Source organism: Pseudopodoces humilis, chromosome 8 (genome assembly GCF_049639895.1).
Source record: "Pseudopodoces humilis isolate 2021_Gansu_Grassland_sample_001 chromosome 8, ASM4963989v1, whole genome shotgun sequence".
In the NCBI taxonomy this organism is placed as follows: domain Eukaryota; kingdom Metazoa; phylum Chordata; class Aves; order Passeriformes; family Paridae; genus Pseudopodoces; species Pseudopodoces humilis.
In genome coordinates, this window is record NC_142207.1 from 17,972,993 (window position 1) to 17,988,912 (window position 15,920).

Here is a 15,920-nt window from a genome sequence, read left to right on the forward strand (position 1 = left end):
TGCTTTTTCTGCTTCTCAGAGCACTAGTGGTCTTTTCAAATTCTGAAAATCCTGTATTTAGGTCTGTCCTCTCTCTCTATGTCCTGTAGGGGTTTTGAAGTTCTGTTCCTAGGAAGATATATTTGTGTAATCCTACAAATAATTAATATTTTTGTGTTTTTACAGTTGAGTAATGTCAAGCTTAACTTGCTTAAAGTTTATGGATCTGGAAAGCAGCACGAAAATTTTAGTATATACAGATTTTATAGGCAGAGAAACTTTTAGATCAGACTCTTAGACTCTTGAAGCTATTTAAGTCACTTTTTTTGCTATAAAAAGGTGTATTTCTTTTTACAAGTTCCAAATTTAAAATTCTTTAGCTTATAGAATTAAAACTGCTTCTCATTCAAGTTAAAAAAGAGGTATGATCTAATTTCTTTATGAATCAAGATGTGTTCATAAGTGTTTTTGCAGTACCTCCTGAAATCTTTGCAAAACCTTTTGTGCTCCTTGATAAATAACATCTGTATGTGAAATTAATATGCATCACGACTTGTGATACTTTTTTGTCAAACTGAGTTTTGCAATGTATATTTTTGACATGATTGCTTAACTTTTATACTCCAAAAATGAAACTACTTGTAAAGTGGACTCCACATGGTGCTTCCATTCTGTCGCAGAGAGTAGCTGTTCACCTGCTAGAGTTCCTCCCTCTGATGTAAGGAGAATAGGGAGAAAACAAAGGGATCATGTCAGCAATCTGTCAGCTAACCCAGTAAACAGAGATGGAAATGTCAGCAGCTTATCTGTCAAGAGGAATGAATCATTTGTGTCCCTGTCTGGGGAGAGTCAGGCTGGAGTGAGCTGATTTGCCTGACCATGTGTCCAGAGGTGCTGTCTTGGAAGGGAAACTGGCTGTTGGCTAATAGCCACCAGGTTAACCTGCAATCTTTTCTCAGATGGTACCACAAGCAAATTAATTGTCTAAGAGAAGGAAAGGATGTAGAATGATAAAATCCGAACATAAGTTACTCTAAGACAGAATTCTTCAATAACGAGATGTATGTGACTTAAAGAAATATCTGTTAATAAGTAAAGCTGTTCTACTGGTGAAAAAGAATTCTGGAAATTTGAACTCCAAAGCATATAATCTCATGTGTGTGATAATACCATTGAATCCAAAGAGATGTTTCTATGTATGTTTTTTTTTTTAAAAAAAACTTCTAATTCTTGCTGTTTTATGTTTCTTGAAGGGATTTTGACTGTTTTTAATTTTAGGATTCTAGTAGTAATTCTAATAACTCCTCCTTGTGAGAGTAAAGTAAGTTGTGTAAATCATAGCAAATAGGGCTGTAGCTCTTATGCAGATATTCTGAGATTGGGTGTTGGGTTTTGCATCTATTACAATATTATGATATTGAAGAGAACAGTAAGCAAGCCATATTATCTCACTGCATTTTAAGAATGTAAAAGGAATATCTTCTGCATATAATAGGTAGATGATAATCACATTGCTTCAGTATTCAGTTGAATAGTTGGTATGTGAATAACAGTTTTCATTTGTCATTATTTAAGGTCTAAAATTGTTCCTAGAATCTTTTAACTTTTTCAACTTCTTTTCTTTTCTTCTTGAGTGAATATGCCAGAATGTGATGCAAGACCATGCTCTAGGCTATGATAACTAGGTCTGTATTACTGTTTGCCAAAACCAGCCAATTGGAATCTGCATGGAAATGTTCCATTGTATTAGAAGCCTCTCATTTACATTTATGTCTGGGTACCTGTATTTTATATATTACTAATTTTTGCTTTCTGTATCTCAGAATGTCATATAAGCCTATTAGAAGACTCTGCAAGGCATTTGATGTCAACATAGTTACTTTGATCAAATAAACCCGTATTCAGAAAAAAGTGATGTTTGGTGAGACTTAGTTGTCCTTGATCTGTTTTGATGTTGATCAGTTAATTTAACATCTCCAGTTCCCAACTGCAGTCTTTATTTTCTATTCTGTGATTTTACCCAGTATCAGTGTCAAAGTAAAAGCATATGTCTGGTGTATTCATGCTTTGAAAATACTTCGTATTAAAAAGAGTAAAAGGTCTGAGTAGGTGGTAATTGAAACAATAAAGAAATCGCAACAATATGAAGACTGAATTTTAGATAAATATAAGGAGCAGAAAGTACATAAAAATGTATAATAAGGAAATAATATTTCTGTGCTAATGGCAACCTGTTCTTCTACATTCCTTTAATGCACCAAGATCAGATATTTATGTAATCAGATAATTAATTTATATTTTTGAATAATATTTGTGTTTTAAATGTATGTTCACAAAGAATGGCAATACATACTTAATTTTAAAAGTTAGTGTCCTGAGACTACTCTATTTCCCATCTTTCATCTTTATCGGTTATTTCTTTTATGAATGCTATAGTCTGTGGAAGCAGAAATCTTGTGTTTATAGTATTGAGCACTTGTCTGTAGAATGCCACATTCTGTCATGAAAATAATTTTTATGTCTTACATAGAACAAGTAGACTTTCCATGGGGAGAGTCTAGGAGTCTAGAACACTTCTTTATGTAGATGTTACATATATTTGTATAACACATATATTTGGACTCTGAACACAGATGGAAGTAAAGAAAATGAGAAACAGTCTCAGCCAAAAGTCTGAAGACTTGCAGAAGAGCTGGTAACTGGATACAATCTTGTTTACTTCAGCATTTGTGCTTTAACTAGAACGCCATCCTTTGGAGCAGTGACAGGGATGGAGCTGAATTTACTCAGTATAGTTTTTTAGTATAATGTATATTAAGGTCTTGCACCTTTGTCTTCCAGAACATTTTTCAGGACATGAAGATGTATAAATTACTTGGATTCTTTAGCTTCCTTTTAAAATGAGTGCTGTAATAAGGTACTTCGGTCCTTAGGCAGTGTTTCCTGTGTTTTCCTATGTTTGGTTTACAAGCTCTTCGGAACAGAAATTATTTTGATCTGTATCACCTTTCTGCTTGTAATAAGCATCATGTTCAATAACTAACAGCAAATCCATCCTAGTTAAATAGTAAAAGATGCAAATAAAATTAAAAAAAAATTGCTGTCAGAGGAAAACAGTAATGAGTATGTCTCTGTAAATACTGATATTTGAAAGTTACCTTTTATGTGGAGTGTTTATCTGTTTCAAGATGAGTGTCTGGATTTTTAATGAATTCCATACAATAGTACACAAGTCACTTCGTTCATTGACTCACAGCTTATCTCTTACTTGAAGAATGTCCTGTGAAATTATACTTTCTGTACATGGTTTATAATTTGAAAGGAATTGCCCAACCTAATCTGAATCGTTTACCCCTACTACTCTTGTATGTTTTCATGTATGTTTTATTATCTATCTGTGGTTTGTTTTATTCTAAAAAATACTAATACTAATTATCTCCCTTTATTTTGAGTTCTGATGTGGCTTTGTATTAAATATTAGTTAATGTGTAACTGGGTTTTTTCACAGGAATTCAAGGAAAATAAGTTTGCTCTTTCACACTTGTTTAAATTTTAATTGCCTTTTCAAGTAACAAACAAGCTTCAAGCTAAGACTTGCAGATGTTGAAAACTAGGTCATCTTGTTTATGCACAAACTCTGCTTGCTTTACTGCAGAGTTATGGTCTATAAAAACACATTAGAAGGATTTTACTAGGATTAGGCAAGTCAATAAGAATTTTAGAGTATCCTTATTGCAAGTTGCCATGAAATAACCATTATTTTTATTAGTTGTTGACCTACTTTAATTCTGGTTTTTGCTTAATTTGGTTTACTTTATTAATCCAGAATATGATAGCTAGTTTTTAAGGAGACTCTTCACTAAAAATGTAATCCATTGAATCAAAGGCTGGTATTTAACCAGAACTGATCCCATGGTTTTCATAATTTGAAATAATTTGTAGGGTACCTTTATACAGGCCCTGACAAAGAGAACAGGGTCATGCAAGACCACATAATTATGTATGGCCATTACACAGATATTGTTTTAGCCATGAAATTAATTTAGAATGTGGTGATTTAAAGGTCCTTCATTCGATCACCTCACGTTAGTCAGACCATAAGTTGTCAGCCATTCAGTTTGCTAAAGTGGTGCATGAACAGGCCAACAGTTTTTCTCTTCACTGCAAAATCTTGTATTTGACCATTAATCAGAAGTAGAGGATAAGTGGTAAAATGGTGACATCACAAGTACACATGAAAAAGATCTTAAGTGTCACGGGAGCAGGTTGTACATAGTTAAAAATGATTTTTAGATTTAAGCTGTTGCTTACTGAGAGAGAGTAAAAAACTTCAGGATTACATTCAGTAAACTAGAGTAAACACAAAGGCATGGTGACGTTTTTGAAAATTTTGTTCTTCCTTATCTGTTCTCACTGGTCACATCCAGCATCATCAGTGAATTGCTTCTAGTGAGTTAAAGTGAAACCTGGTTTCTTAATGAAGACCTACTAGCAGTTGGATTTTGTTTTCTTTCTGGGACTCTCTTATCGTTTTATGGCAGTAATATTAAAGATATTAAGAAAATTTTATTTTATTTCAGAGCTTTTTATATCATCTTTGTAAATAGCACAAGATTAGAGCTTCATTTACCCTTACTAATATCCAGTCTTTTTCAGAATAAATAACACAAAGCTATATGAGAACTGAGAGAAAATTGTTAATGTTCTATTAGTCTTAACTCTTCTGTGTTATTTATCTCAGATTCTGTAAATGAGAAGAGTTCTCATGCTACTATCCATATTAATATGAATTCAAAAGCCTCAGTGCTTGTCTTCAAGATTTACCTCCCTTTTGCAATTTTTGTATTTCATATTTGTCATCTTTTTATTACTCAGAAATAAGATAGGAATAATTACCCTGGAATCTTACTGCAATGCTTGGTAGGTTGAGTATATTGTCCGCATTCCAGGCTCTCTCATTTCCCTGCTTCCTCCTGTTCTGCTTGATATCTTCCTGTCTGCTTCTTTCTGCTTTAAATATGAATGTATGTAAATAGATGATGTACTATTTGTGTTTATTTTTTATTTCTTCACTTTCTGATAGTGGGTGTACTCAAAACAGTAGAATTTTAAATGCAATAGGGTGATAGAGAAATAGAGAAAGCTGACTTTGTTATTTAGAACATTGTTCACTTAGAAAATTAATTTTATTTTTTGGGATGAAATCTGCAAAAACTGCTAGACTAGGTTGATAGAGTTCTATTTTTCACCAGATGACTGGGTTTTTAACAAAAGCTTTTCTAAATCTGTGTCATAGTTGAATTTGTGTATCTGTTATAGTAATTTATAAAAGTGGAGGAAGGCATTCACATCTTTAACCTGGTAAGTATAATAATTTTTTGCATGGGGGAAGGCAAAATTTTGACTCACCAGGCTACCAAGCTAGTCTTTTATGAAAATATTTAATGTTAGCATTAAACCAAGAATATTATTATATTTACCAATTACCTCTCCTTTGCCCCCTGACATCTCCTTGTCCAAATCAGCTACACTGGAGGTAAAAAGCGACCCAAAAGAGGGTCTTCTTTTTTCAGAGATCAGCAAGTCTTCTGCTGATCTTGATCTCCCTGTGATATAGCTTTGCACCTAGGCAAATTCATTCAAAGACTCAAAACAGCAGAATATCTGCAATGCTTTCATGTCTATCTACTGCTAAGATTATTTTTGTCTGGGTAAACAGCCAAAAGATCTGTAGGCTTTTTTCTGTCTGAAAAAACAACCTAAGTGTTCATTAGAAATTTTTTTTTCCTCTTGAAAAGCATTTTGGAGGGATATCATAAGCTATTGAGGCATACTTTTTATTGCTATTTCTTCAGATTTATTTTCTCCTTTTCCTAGGTGAAGATGGCTATTTTACTTAGGCTTGCCCATAAAGATTCCAGGTTTCGTTTCTAAGAATGAAGCTAAATCCTCAATTCTGCTGAAGAAAAATGTGAATCCTTACCACGATACATGAGTGATACACATCATGGCTCTAACAATGATGGTTTAAAATCCTATTTGCCCCTCCTTTGAGTCCATTTAAATGTTTTTATTGAAACACCCTAAATACGTTTTGCAAAGGCATAGCCAGAGTTTTGATCTCCAGCTGTTAAAAAAGCAAAGTGTTTTAGACACATGATGTCTCTATATTCGTGTATTACTTCTATCTTGTAGGAATATTCCTAGGAAAGCACCTCAGAGTCTTATAGCTTTGCAAATAGTCATTATCATCAGAGATGAAGAAAAGTGTCTTGATGGATTAGACTGAAATAAATTATCTATATATAAAATAGAATTAATGTTTTACTTCTAATTATATAGAGTTTCCACAGTTCATGACTAGAGAGAGATTTTTATTAGAGTAAGAACAAATAAAGGACATGAAGTGTGATAGAAATTTGGGAGTTTCTGCCAGGGACCAACATTTCATGACACTGTTGAAGTTAATCACCAGCTAAACTTACATAATTTCATTATATTGTCATGTATTAATGTAACAATATTTCACACAGAATAGAAAGAGCTGTTTGCATTTTAGAGCTATATTTAAGTACATTTAAGAATTTTTTTCTTTGATGGTCATAATTTGCTAGCAATTTTTATATATCTATAGGGAAACACTTTTGATGTTTGTACCACTGCAGATGCCATTTGGACTTTACCTTTAGATTGGCACTTGCTCTATGTGGTATACAATTTAACTGGCAGCCAAAGCAGTAATGAAGCTGTTACTCAGCACCTCATGGCTGATCTTTCTTCCTGTGTTTTAAAAAGAGGGGTTTTTTTGTTTGTTTTTAAAAAATTACACTAATTTATTATGAACTTAAATCTTAATTTATACCTATGTTGTTATTTGTTTCAAAGTGACCGAGTTTCCAGCCTAGAATGTCTGTCCAACTAGAATTACAACTGTATGTTGGGTAATATTCCTCTATGGTTACTTCTTTAGGAATTACAATACTCATTGTGTATGTCTTATTTACCAGATAGTTGGTTGTATTTGTGTCTCTCATTTTTATTCAGAAACCTTTAGGTATTTTATGTACAAATACAAGACACTAACTTGTCTGTAATATATTGTATGGTTGATAATAAAAAAAGTGTATTGTAATATATACCCACAAGATGGCAGATTAACTTTAGCACATGTGACCTTTAGCATATGTTGAATATGTGTGGGCATGAAGATTTTATGTTTATTGATGCCAGAAAGCCTCTGTCTCCCTGTTAAATGGGTATATATTGGGAGAGTGACTATGGGCAGGGTACATAAACACCTCACCTTTGTGCAGTTGTAAGGATTAGTCAAAATTGAAAGAATTAGTATCCGAGATCACTGAAGCACTCCTAATTTCTCCTTGCTTTATCAAAACTATGCCTTTTCTCCTAACCGCTTGAAAGATAAAATGTTTCTGTTTACAAATGATGTAGTAATTGATGGAAGAACATCTGATACTTTCTGTGACACCTATGACAAGGTGTTTCAGTGAAGGAGGGAAAAGATGAGGATGTCATCTACCTGGGTATTACTGAAGAATTTTACACTGTGTTTCACAGTATTCTCCTGGAGGAACTTGCTGCTCCTGATTTGTATGTGTGTACTCTGGGTAAAAACTGGCTGGGTGACTGGGTCCAGAGAGTGGTGGGCAATGGAGTTAAATCCAGTTGGCTGTGGTGTTCCCCAGGGCTCAGTACTGGGAAAATACTGTTTAATATATTTTTTGATAATCTGGGCAAAGGGATTGAGTACATCCTCAGTCAGCTTTCAGATGACACCAATTTGGATGGGAGTGTTGATCTACTTGAGAGCAGGAAGGATCTGCAGAGGGATCTGGGCAGGCTAGATTGATGGGCCAAGGTCAATTGCATGAGTTTCAGCAAGGCAAAGAGAAAGTTCCTGCACTTGGGGCAGAACAACCCCAGGCAGCGCCACAGGCTTGGGACAGAGTGACTGGAAATCTTTTCAGGCAGAAAAGGACCTGGGGTGTATTGATTGACAGCTGAACATGAGCCAGCTGTGCCCAGCTGGCAAAAAAGGCCAATGGCATCCTGGCGTGCATCAGCAGTAGTCTGGCCAGCAGGACCAGGGCACTGATAGACACCCTGTACAGGGCACTAGTGAGGCCACACCTTGAATCCTGTGTTCAGTTTTGGGCCTCTCTCTCCCAGAAAGACATTGAAGTGCTGGAGCATATGCAGAGAAGAGCTAGCCCAAGTAGATCCATAAGTAGATCCAGGTGTCTAGTGGTTTTTTCCCATGTAAGAAAATAGAGATTCAGCCCAATTCAACAGTGCAACTCAGAAAACTTATTTACCATCCCTGATGGTAAATCTCAAGCACAAAACAGAGAATTCTGTAGCTTGCTTTTTAGTCCTCACCCTCCAATTCACCCATTTCAGGGAACTTGATGAACACTGAAAATCCTTACCAGTCAGTATTTCTTTCTTGAGGAAGCCCAGTGTTCTGGGAAGATAAGAGAAAGGAGATACTCCCACTGTGGTTGCCCAGTGCAAGCTCAGCCTGAGGTAGGGGCATGCAGCCACATGTGAGAACTGTGAGGTGCTGCCTAATGTATGCCTAACCTGAGGTATAGGGTAGATATCTGGCATAAGGAGGAAATACTCTGCTCCTGTTACATTTAGGCTGTCTCCTTTCTTTGTTGGGATGCATTTCACCTGCTTGTTTCATTATTTATAGTGTTTACTGCTTCCCTTCTCTGAGTGGTGTTGTGCTAGTACTTTAGCCAGTTTCTCTGTGATTTTTGGTCAGCTAATGTTTGGAGTCAGTACCAAAACTGGCAAAATGCTGCAAGCTGGACATTGTTAAGAGCAGGCAAGCAGTACGTAATAGTCTGTGTGTGTTTTCACGGGAATAAAAGCAATGTGTGTTAACAGTTGCAGCCTATTTTAAATTCTGTTTCTCTAATGTCGGCATTTTCAGCTTTTCGTCATAAAGCATCCTTTTTTATGATTTTATGACTAAAATTGCATTTTGAAGAGTGTGAAGCATGTTAATTCATGTAGATTTTCAAGCCACTTTGTTTTATCGATTAATTTTCATATGCCATTATTAATAAATCTGAAACTTTCTTCAGATTTTATGTTCTGAAAAGTGTTGTAATTTTCTCTGGTTTCTGTTTGAATCAGGCTATTCGGAAATGTGCTGTATGCATTCAGCAGCAGCAGCAGCAAAACAAAGCTTTGCATTCTGGCTCATTGCCTCCATTGCAGGGGCAGACAGGTGGTGATGTCTTGTCACCATGACTACATACAGCCCTTAGGGAGGGCTCTTGTAAGATGATAGTAATTCCTGAATGGGGGAAGGGCATGAAGATATTCTCCTTCTAGCTGTGTGTTCTTTTGTATGGGCTACACATGATTACATGCCTACCCTGTCTACCCTAGTATGTGTGTGTGCGCTCCCTGAACTGCAGAAATGGGAAAGAATCGATCATGCAGACAGTGTGATAGAGGCTGCTTGCATTTGCCATTTTAAATCTCTACATGGATTGGAAAGGCAAGAGGACAATCATGAGACAGTTGGACTGCCTTAGCTGTTGCATTGTATTGACCAAAGGTTTTCCCGGAGTCAGGCACTTCAGAAGGAAAGGTATACCTCTATGCTGAGGTGAAAACACATTAATAAAGCAGTGGTTTAGGGCACTAGTGTGAATAAGAACTCTGTGGCTATGACCACTTCTAGCAGCAGAAAGTAGATACACATGATAGGAAATGTTAATGAGAATAGATGGGAAAAGTCCTTTGTCTCAGTCTTCCTTCAGTACATCCCAGAAATTCAGGTAAGTAGAAAAATGAGGTTGTGTTTTGCATAGGACACAGATTTTTGCTTGTGAAAGAGGTCTTATAGAATTTTCAGTGATGAAATATGGTTTGACCTTGTTGATGTCATAGCAGAAAAATGTGATTGCATCTTCTTTGGCTTCAGATTCAAGTGGGTCATAAAAGTGCCACCTAGTGAATTGCCAGTATTTTCCTTCCACATGCTTTGTGTGGCTTGACCTGGAGTGGCCTCATTTAAACTTCTGCAATCTGCCAAGACCACAGCTGGAGTTGGAGTTGCTGCAGGATACTTGTCCTTTCAATTCCACTCCTCCTTAGCAGCAGCACAAGTAAACACCTCTGCTATAGGAGGAAGTGAAGTGTTTGAGTAAAGAGTAGGAAACTTGAGAGATACGTAAGAGAACATAAACTCAAAAAAGGTAAAGGACTGTCAGACTTGAAGGATACAGAACAAGGTAAATGAAAACTGGGAGTTTTTGTGGTTTGCATGAGTGAAGTTTTATATTAAGGACCATGCAGCTGTCACTTTGTATGTCTACACATAATACCTGGTGAAGATGGGTTGTGGAAAAGTATTTGTTTTCTGTGATATTATTAATATTATTCTGTGTTGGAGTTTTCAGCCTAAAATTAAGCCAGGAATGTTGTACACAGACAACAGGAAAATGTCCCTGTTTCAAATTAATGTAGCCTGGCATAAAAAAGGAGAGTGTAGAGCTCTGAGAGAGCAAAGATGGAAAGAAATCCTACCTTTTTAATGGAGAATTAATTAGAGTGATTTGACTAAATGGAAGAAAGGACTCCAGCTACTACTTCCTTGAAGAATTTAAGTCCCCATGTTAAATGAGAGCTACTATCTGGATCTTGGTTCCCCAAGGGAAGCAGCTCTGTGTATGTTTTCACTGCTGTGTAGCAGTGTGGGAACAGTGGTGAGCTGCAGAGAACAATTGGTCTCCTTTGTACTCCATCTTCAGATGAAGCATTTCCTTCACTCTGCTGTTTGTTCCCTGATTTGGGAATAGAAAAAAGCATTGACCTAGAAAATATAGGAATATCATTTTACTGTAAAATATTTACAATTTCTAGCTTCAGCTAGACAAATTCTGCAGAATGTGTATTGGGAACACCTAAGCCAGCAAACAGCATTGTTGGTTACATATTTTAATCTGAAGCAAAACAAAGGGCTTTTATATTCTTGTATATATGAACAGTCTGAAAAATAGAAATATAATTGTTAGAACAAAAAATACAGGCTCACAAAATCACTTTAAGAATTTACTACCCAGCCATCAAATTGCCTGTTTCATTGACAGTATAAATCACCTAACTATAAAACATTGCATACTATGGACAAGTATTCTGGGCTTAACTAAACAATGGGGGGCTTTGTATTTTAGTTGCTTACTAAATTTTATGACTTGATTTTCATGACAATCATGAAGACATACAAGGTGTCAGTGTCAGAGTTGTTGTGAACTCAGATCACAGTATGAAGATAGGCTAATCATGCTGGATCTAGGAACTGAGAGTTTCCCTATAGGCCCACCCGATGGAGCTTCTAGCTATTTGCACTCTATAGATTTCCATGTATATGGGCAGCAAGCAGGGTGTTGCTTCGTGTCCCCATGTGGAACTCTTGAAATTTTGCTGTGTGAGGAACTCAGAAGGCATGGTAAAGGATGCAGGTAATTTAAATACTACTGCTGCTTATTGCACAACCTGGATGTACCAGGTAATTTATTCTTATTCTTTGGTAAAAAAAGAAAAAAAAAAGAAGCTAAATGGAGAAGTTATAGATTTTAAGGCTAAAACATATAATTGAAAATGCACATGTAAATGAGATTCTAGGTTGAAATGCTGCATTATGAAGTGAAGATTACAGTAAAATAAAACTATTGCTTGTCCTAATTTCTGAACAAACTCTGTAACACATGAATTAAGGATGTGCCTGGTGCAGATGGGAGATGTTAGTAACATCCTTTCTACACAGCACACATTCATGGAAGTAGCATATGCTCTGCCACTTTTGTTTCATCACTTTCAGAGTTTGAAAAGAATATGCTGTTCCCTGGACTTGCAGTAACAAATTCCCATCCAAAGAATAAATGATACCTATGGTACGTGTCCTACATGTTAGGATTTGACTGTATCAATTAAAACTACTATCTCCTTACCCTCTGTGTATTTTTGTGTTTATGCATTTCCTTTAATGTTTCTTAGTTGAGTGAGAGAAAATCTGTACAATTTTCACATTGCATGCTTTCACATGCTTTTCAGATCTTTCTCTGCCTATTTGCATGAAGAGGTAAGATAAGGCTTTTGATATTCCGCAGAGATAAAATCTGTTATTTTTTTCTGGGTCAATCAATTTACCTCCTTAGATCAGAGCCGGGATCTCTGAAGTGTATACCAGGACTGAGTTTCTTGCAGTCATAAAATTAGACCCATCACTGTCATACCCTGCAACAGCAACAAGAAGAAAAATTGAAGAAGTGAAAATTTTTGTGGCTGTTCAATTCAGTCAGTCAGGTCCAAATCTCTGGGAAAGAAATTTTTAATACAATTTTCAGTGTTTGTGTAAAATAATTAAAAAACCTGTGCATGTTATCTTTGAATATAGCTGCTGTTATATGATATGTTGTTAAACTGCTTCTTTTGGTTTGCTCGATGTGATATCACTGCATTACGCTGAGGGAAAAAATGACATGACCCACTTTGATTTAGGATGACCGATTTCACTCATTAAGACTGTACTTTGCTTGTATTTCACTGTAAGCATGTACCTGGGGCTATGCCTTCTGAAAGCAAACTAAACACTTCTCTATCAGGAAAATGGTGAGGCGGCGTTTGTGATCCATTTACAGACTACTAGGGTTTTAGAATAAAGAGTAAATATCCCTGTGATACTGAAATTCCTGTTATAGAAAAATCCAGTAATGCTATGTAAGGTCTGGTAAGTGTTTTTTTTAATGTGTGTTTCCTATAAAAACAATGAATACTTTTAGGGGTGATAGTGTTTTCCCTGTTACCCTTTAATGTAGGTTATGAGACAAAAAACATTAAGTGGCTTTTATTATACAGGAAATGTACTTGAAGTGTGGAATGCTTGGGAACCAATGCCTGCTTTACTGTTATAAATTGTTCATGATATGTCTTTTCATATATGCATCAAACATAGCACTTGCTGCAGAGATGCATGTGATTTGTCTTCTCTCCTGAGAGATGGTAATTGGCTTCAATTTACTTAGGATACTGCACTACAATTTTTTCTCTTGGCTTAGCAAAGCCTCATGTTGCAGTATGTTTTCTTCTATGAGGGTGAGGTATTTAATTTGTAAAGTGGTGCAGAGTATGTGTTACATTACAAAGATGAAACACATCCCTGCTCTGTGGTGTTTAGTGGAAACGTATCACAGCACTTCACCATCCTCCTTTACCTTTTCTTGTCTTATTATTAAATTTTATATGAATTAATCATGATCTTTTAGAAAACATCCCTTGTAACAAGCTCAGTAATTTGGACACATGACTAATGAACTCTGCTTTCTATACTCTTTATCTACTTACAATTAAGAATTTCTGTGGTTTTGAGCTTCACTCTCATGGTATTATTTGTCTTTTCAAAGGCTTATCTTTTTTCTAGCCAAGCATTCTCCAAAATGGCAAAAAATAAAAAACCATACAAACTTAGAATAAGTGTGAGGTTTTTGTTGTTAGTCCAGTAATCTTTCCTGCTCAGATTTCTTTTTGTTTTTTTCCATTTTATGTATCTAGATGAAGAACTAAAGAGATGAACATAAAAATCAAAACAAATGGCTCTTCAACAGAGTTAAGCTCGGAAATGTAAATATCTTCACACAATTGTGACATATAATGTAGCAATAATAATAATGTATCATGTCATATACTAATGATGAACCCTCTGGGCAAGGACTTTCCTGATTTTTTAATTCAGATTAACCTTCCAAAAGATTTAATTTTTTTTTTCAATTAAATACAGTATGCAATTTATAATGGACTAAGAAGTGCTGAGTACTCACCACTTCCTTTAATGCGTTAATGAATTTCACAGTAAATACATTTGACTGCTCAGGATCCTAACTTCCCATTATGTCAGTCCTGCTTGTCTTTATTGTGGCCAGTTGGCTTCTTGGAGGAAACAGTTGGGGGTTTTTTCCACCACACACTGGACTTTCCTTCTTTGATAAAATTACTTCAGTGCTGAATTAGCTCCAGTTAATTCTGCAAGCTCGTTACTCTTTTATGACTGTGCACATGGTAGTATTGCTGCATTAGCTCATGTGAGGCACTGGGACTTCTGGGAACACTTGCTGGGGAACAGCATTAAGCTGTGCTGACCTATGAATTAATTTGTAATGTACTGAGCAAGAATATGTCTCCTTTCTGGGCATCCATGTGGAAATTTTTTCATCTGAAAACTCATTAAGGAAAAGTACCAAGTAATGAACTTATACTAGGAGAGTGAGTTAGCTCTACTGTCATCATTACTAATGCTCTCTTTTAGGCAATACATGTCAGATAAGAAGTTTAATACAGAGGGGAAGGTATTTTGTCTGTGGTTTGACATGTTGAAAATTCCCCTGGATTTGGATCAGTATAGTCATACAGTGAGGATTTTAGGAGCTAATAAAATAAGGAACCATCTTTTGCTGACTGGAAACAATGGAGGACTTACAGTGGGGAAGGACTGAAGTAGCCATCACTACTGACTTGCCTAGTAGCATGTGGAGAGTTCTTCCAAGTGCCATTTCCATTCAAATGCATTGGAAGGATGCGAGTGGAGTAATGTGAGGTTTAAATTATACAAATTCAACTGATTTCTGTAAGAAAAGGAATAGGTAGGAGGGAAGAAGTTGTTCACAGAAGTAGCAAAGGGTGATTAGGAGGACATATGTGCCCTCAAAGTGATCCTATTTACAGACCAGGTTGAACCTAGACCCTCAGCCATTTCTGCTAGTTCACCCCAAAAGCGTGTGGTTGTGCACATACAGTGCTTGGTAGTGAAGGTGGATGCAATAACCTCACTTTTTCAGAGTACTGTAAAAGACTCCATGTTCCTGAAAATGAATGATGAGCCTTCATTCCTCATCAGAACATGTGCTGTCCTGTTCACATAGCAAAAGTTCTGCAAATTTTAGGTGTTGGTTTGAACAGGTAATATGCAAAGACAAGAGTAAAATGAAATTGTTAGACTGAAGTCAGGAACCAAAGAAGCAGAAGAGCTCCAAAAGTCTCTGGAAGAAATTGAATCATTTATAAGGTTAGATGAGTTAGTCAGAGGAGCAGTGGAATAAATAATGTATGCAACTTTGACTTCAAGGATGTACATATTGACATTAACACAAGCTAGAGGAATCTCTCATTTAGGCCTGCAGGCCAGGTGCTTGTAAGTATGCCCAGACAGTTAGGGAAGGCCATTTCTTGAGCTTTAAACCTGTATTCTAAGAGGGCCAGAGACCATCTTCAGGATCTAAGGGTATGAGAAGGCTAAACAATTTTGAATGTTCTTAGTTAGGCATTTTTCTGATGTAGGATAAGTCATTCATGTAAGCACACAGCTGGATAAGCACGCCATGTGATAAGCGAGCAACTGGCTCACATTGGGTGCAAAGTGTTGTAATGAATGGGATTACATAAGGTTGGTGATCTGTCACTAGTGGGGTTCCATAGGGCTCCATCTCAGGCCCTGTTCTCTTCAACATCTTTGTAAAGGACTTCGATACCGGACTTGAAGGGGTATTAAGCAAGTTCACAGATGATACAAATCTGGGAGGGCCGCTCGACTCCCTTGAAGGCAGGAAGGCCCTACAGAGAAATCTCAACAAATTAGAGGCCTGGACAATCACCAACCACATAAAATTCAGCAAGGGAAAATGCCAGATTCTGCACCTGGGATTGGGCAAGCCTGGGTGAATGGATAAACTGGGGAATGGGGTGCTGGAGAGCAGTGCCACAGAGAGGGACCTGGGGGTCCTGGTCACTGGCGAGTCATCAGTGCCCTGGTAGCCAAGAGAGACAGACATGTCCGGGAGGCATCAGGCACAGCATTGTCAGCTGAGCAAGGGAGAGATTGCCCTGCTCTGCTCTGCTGCAGTGGG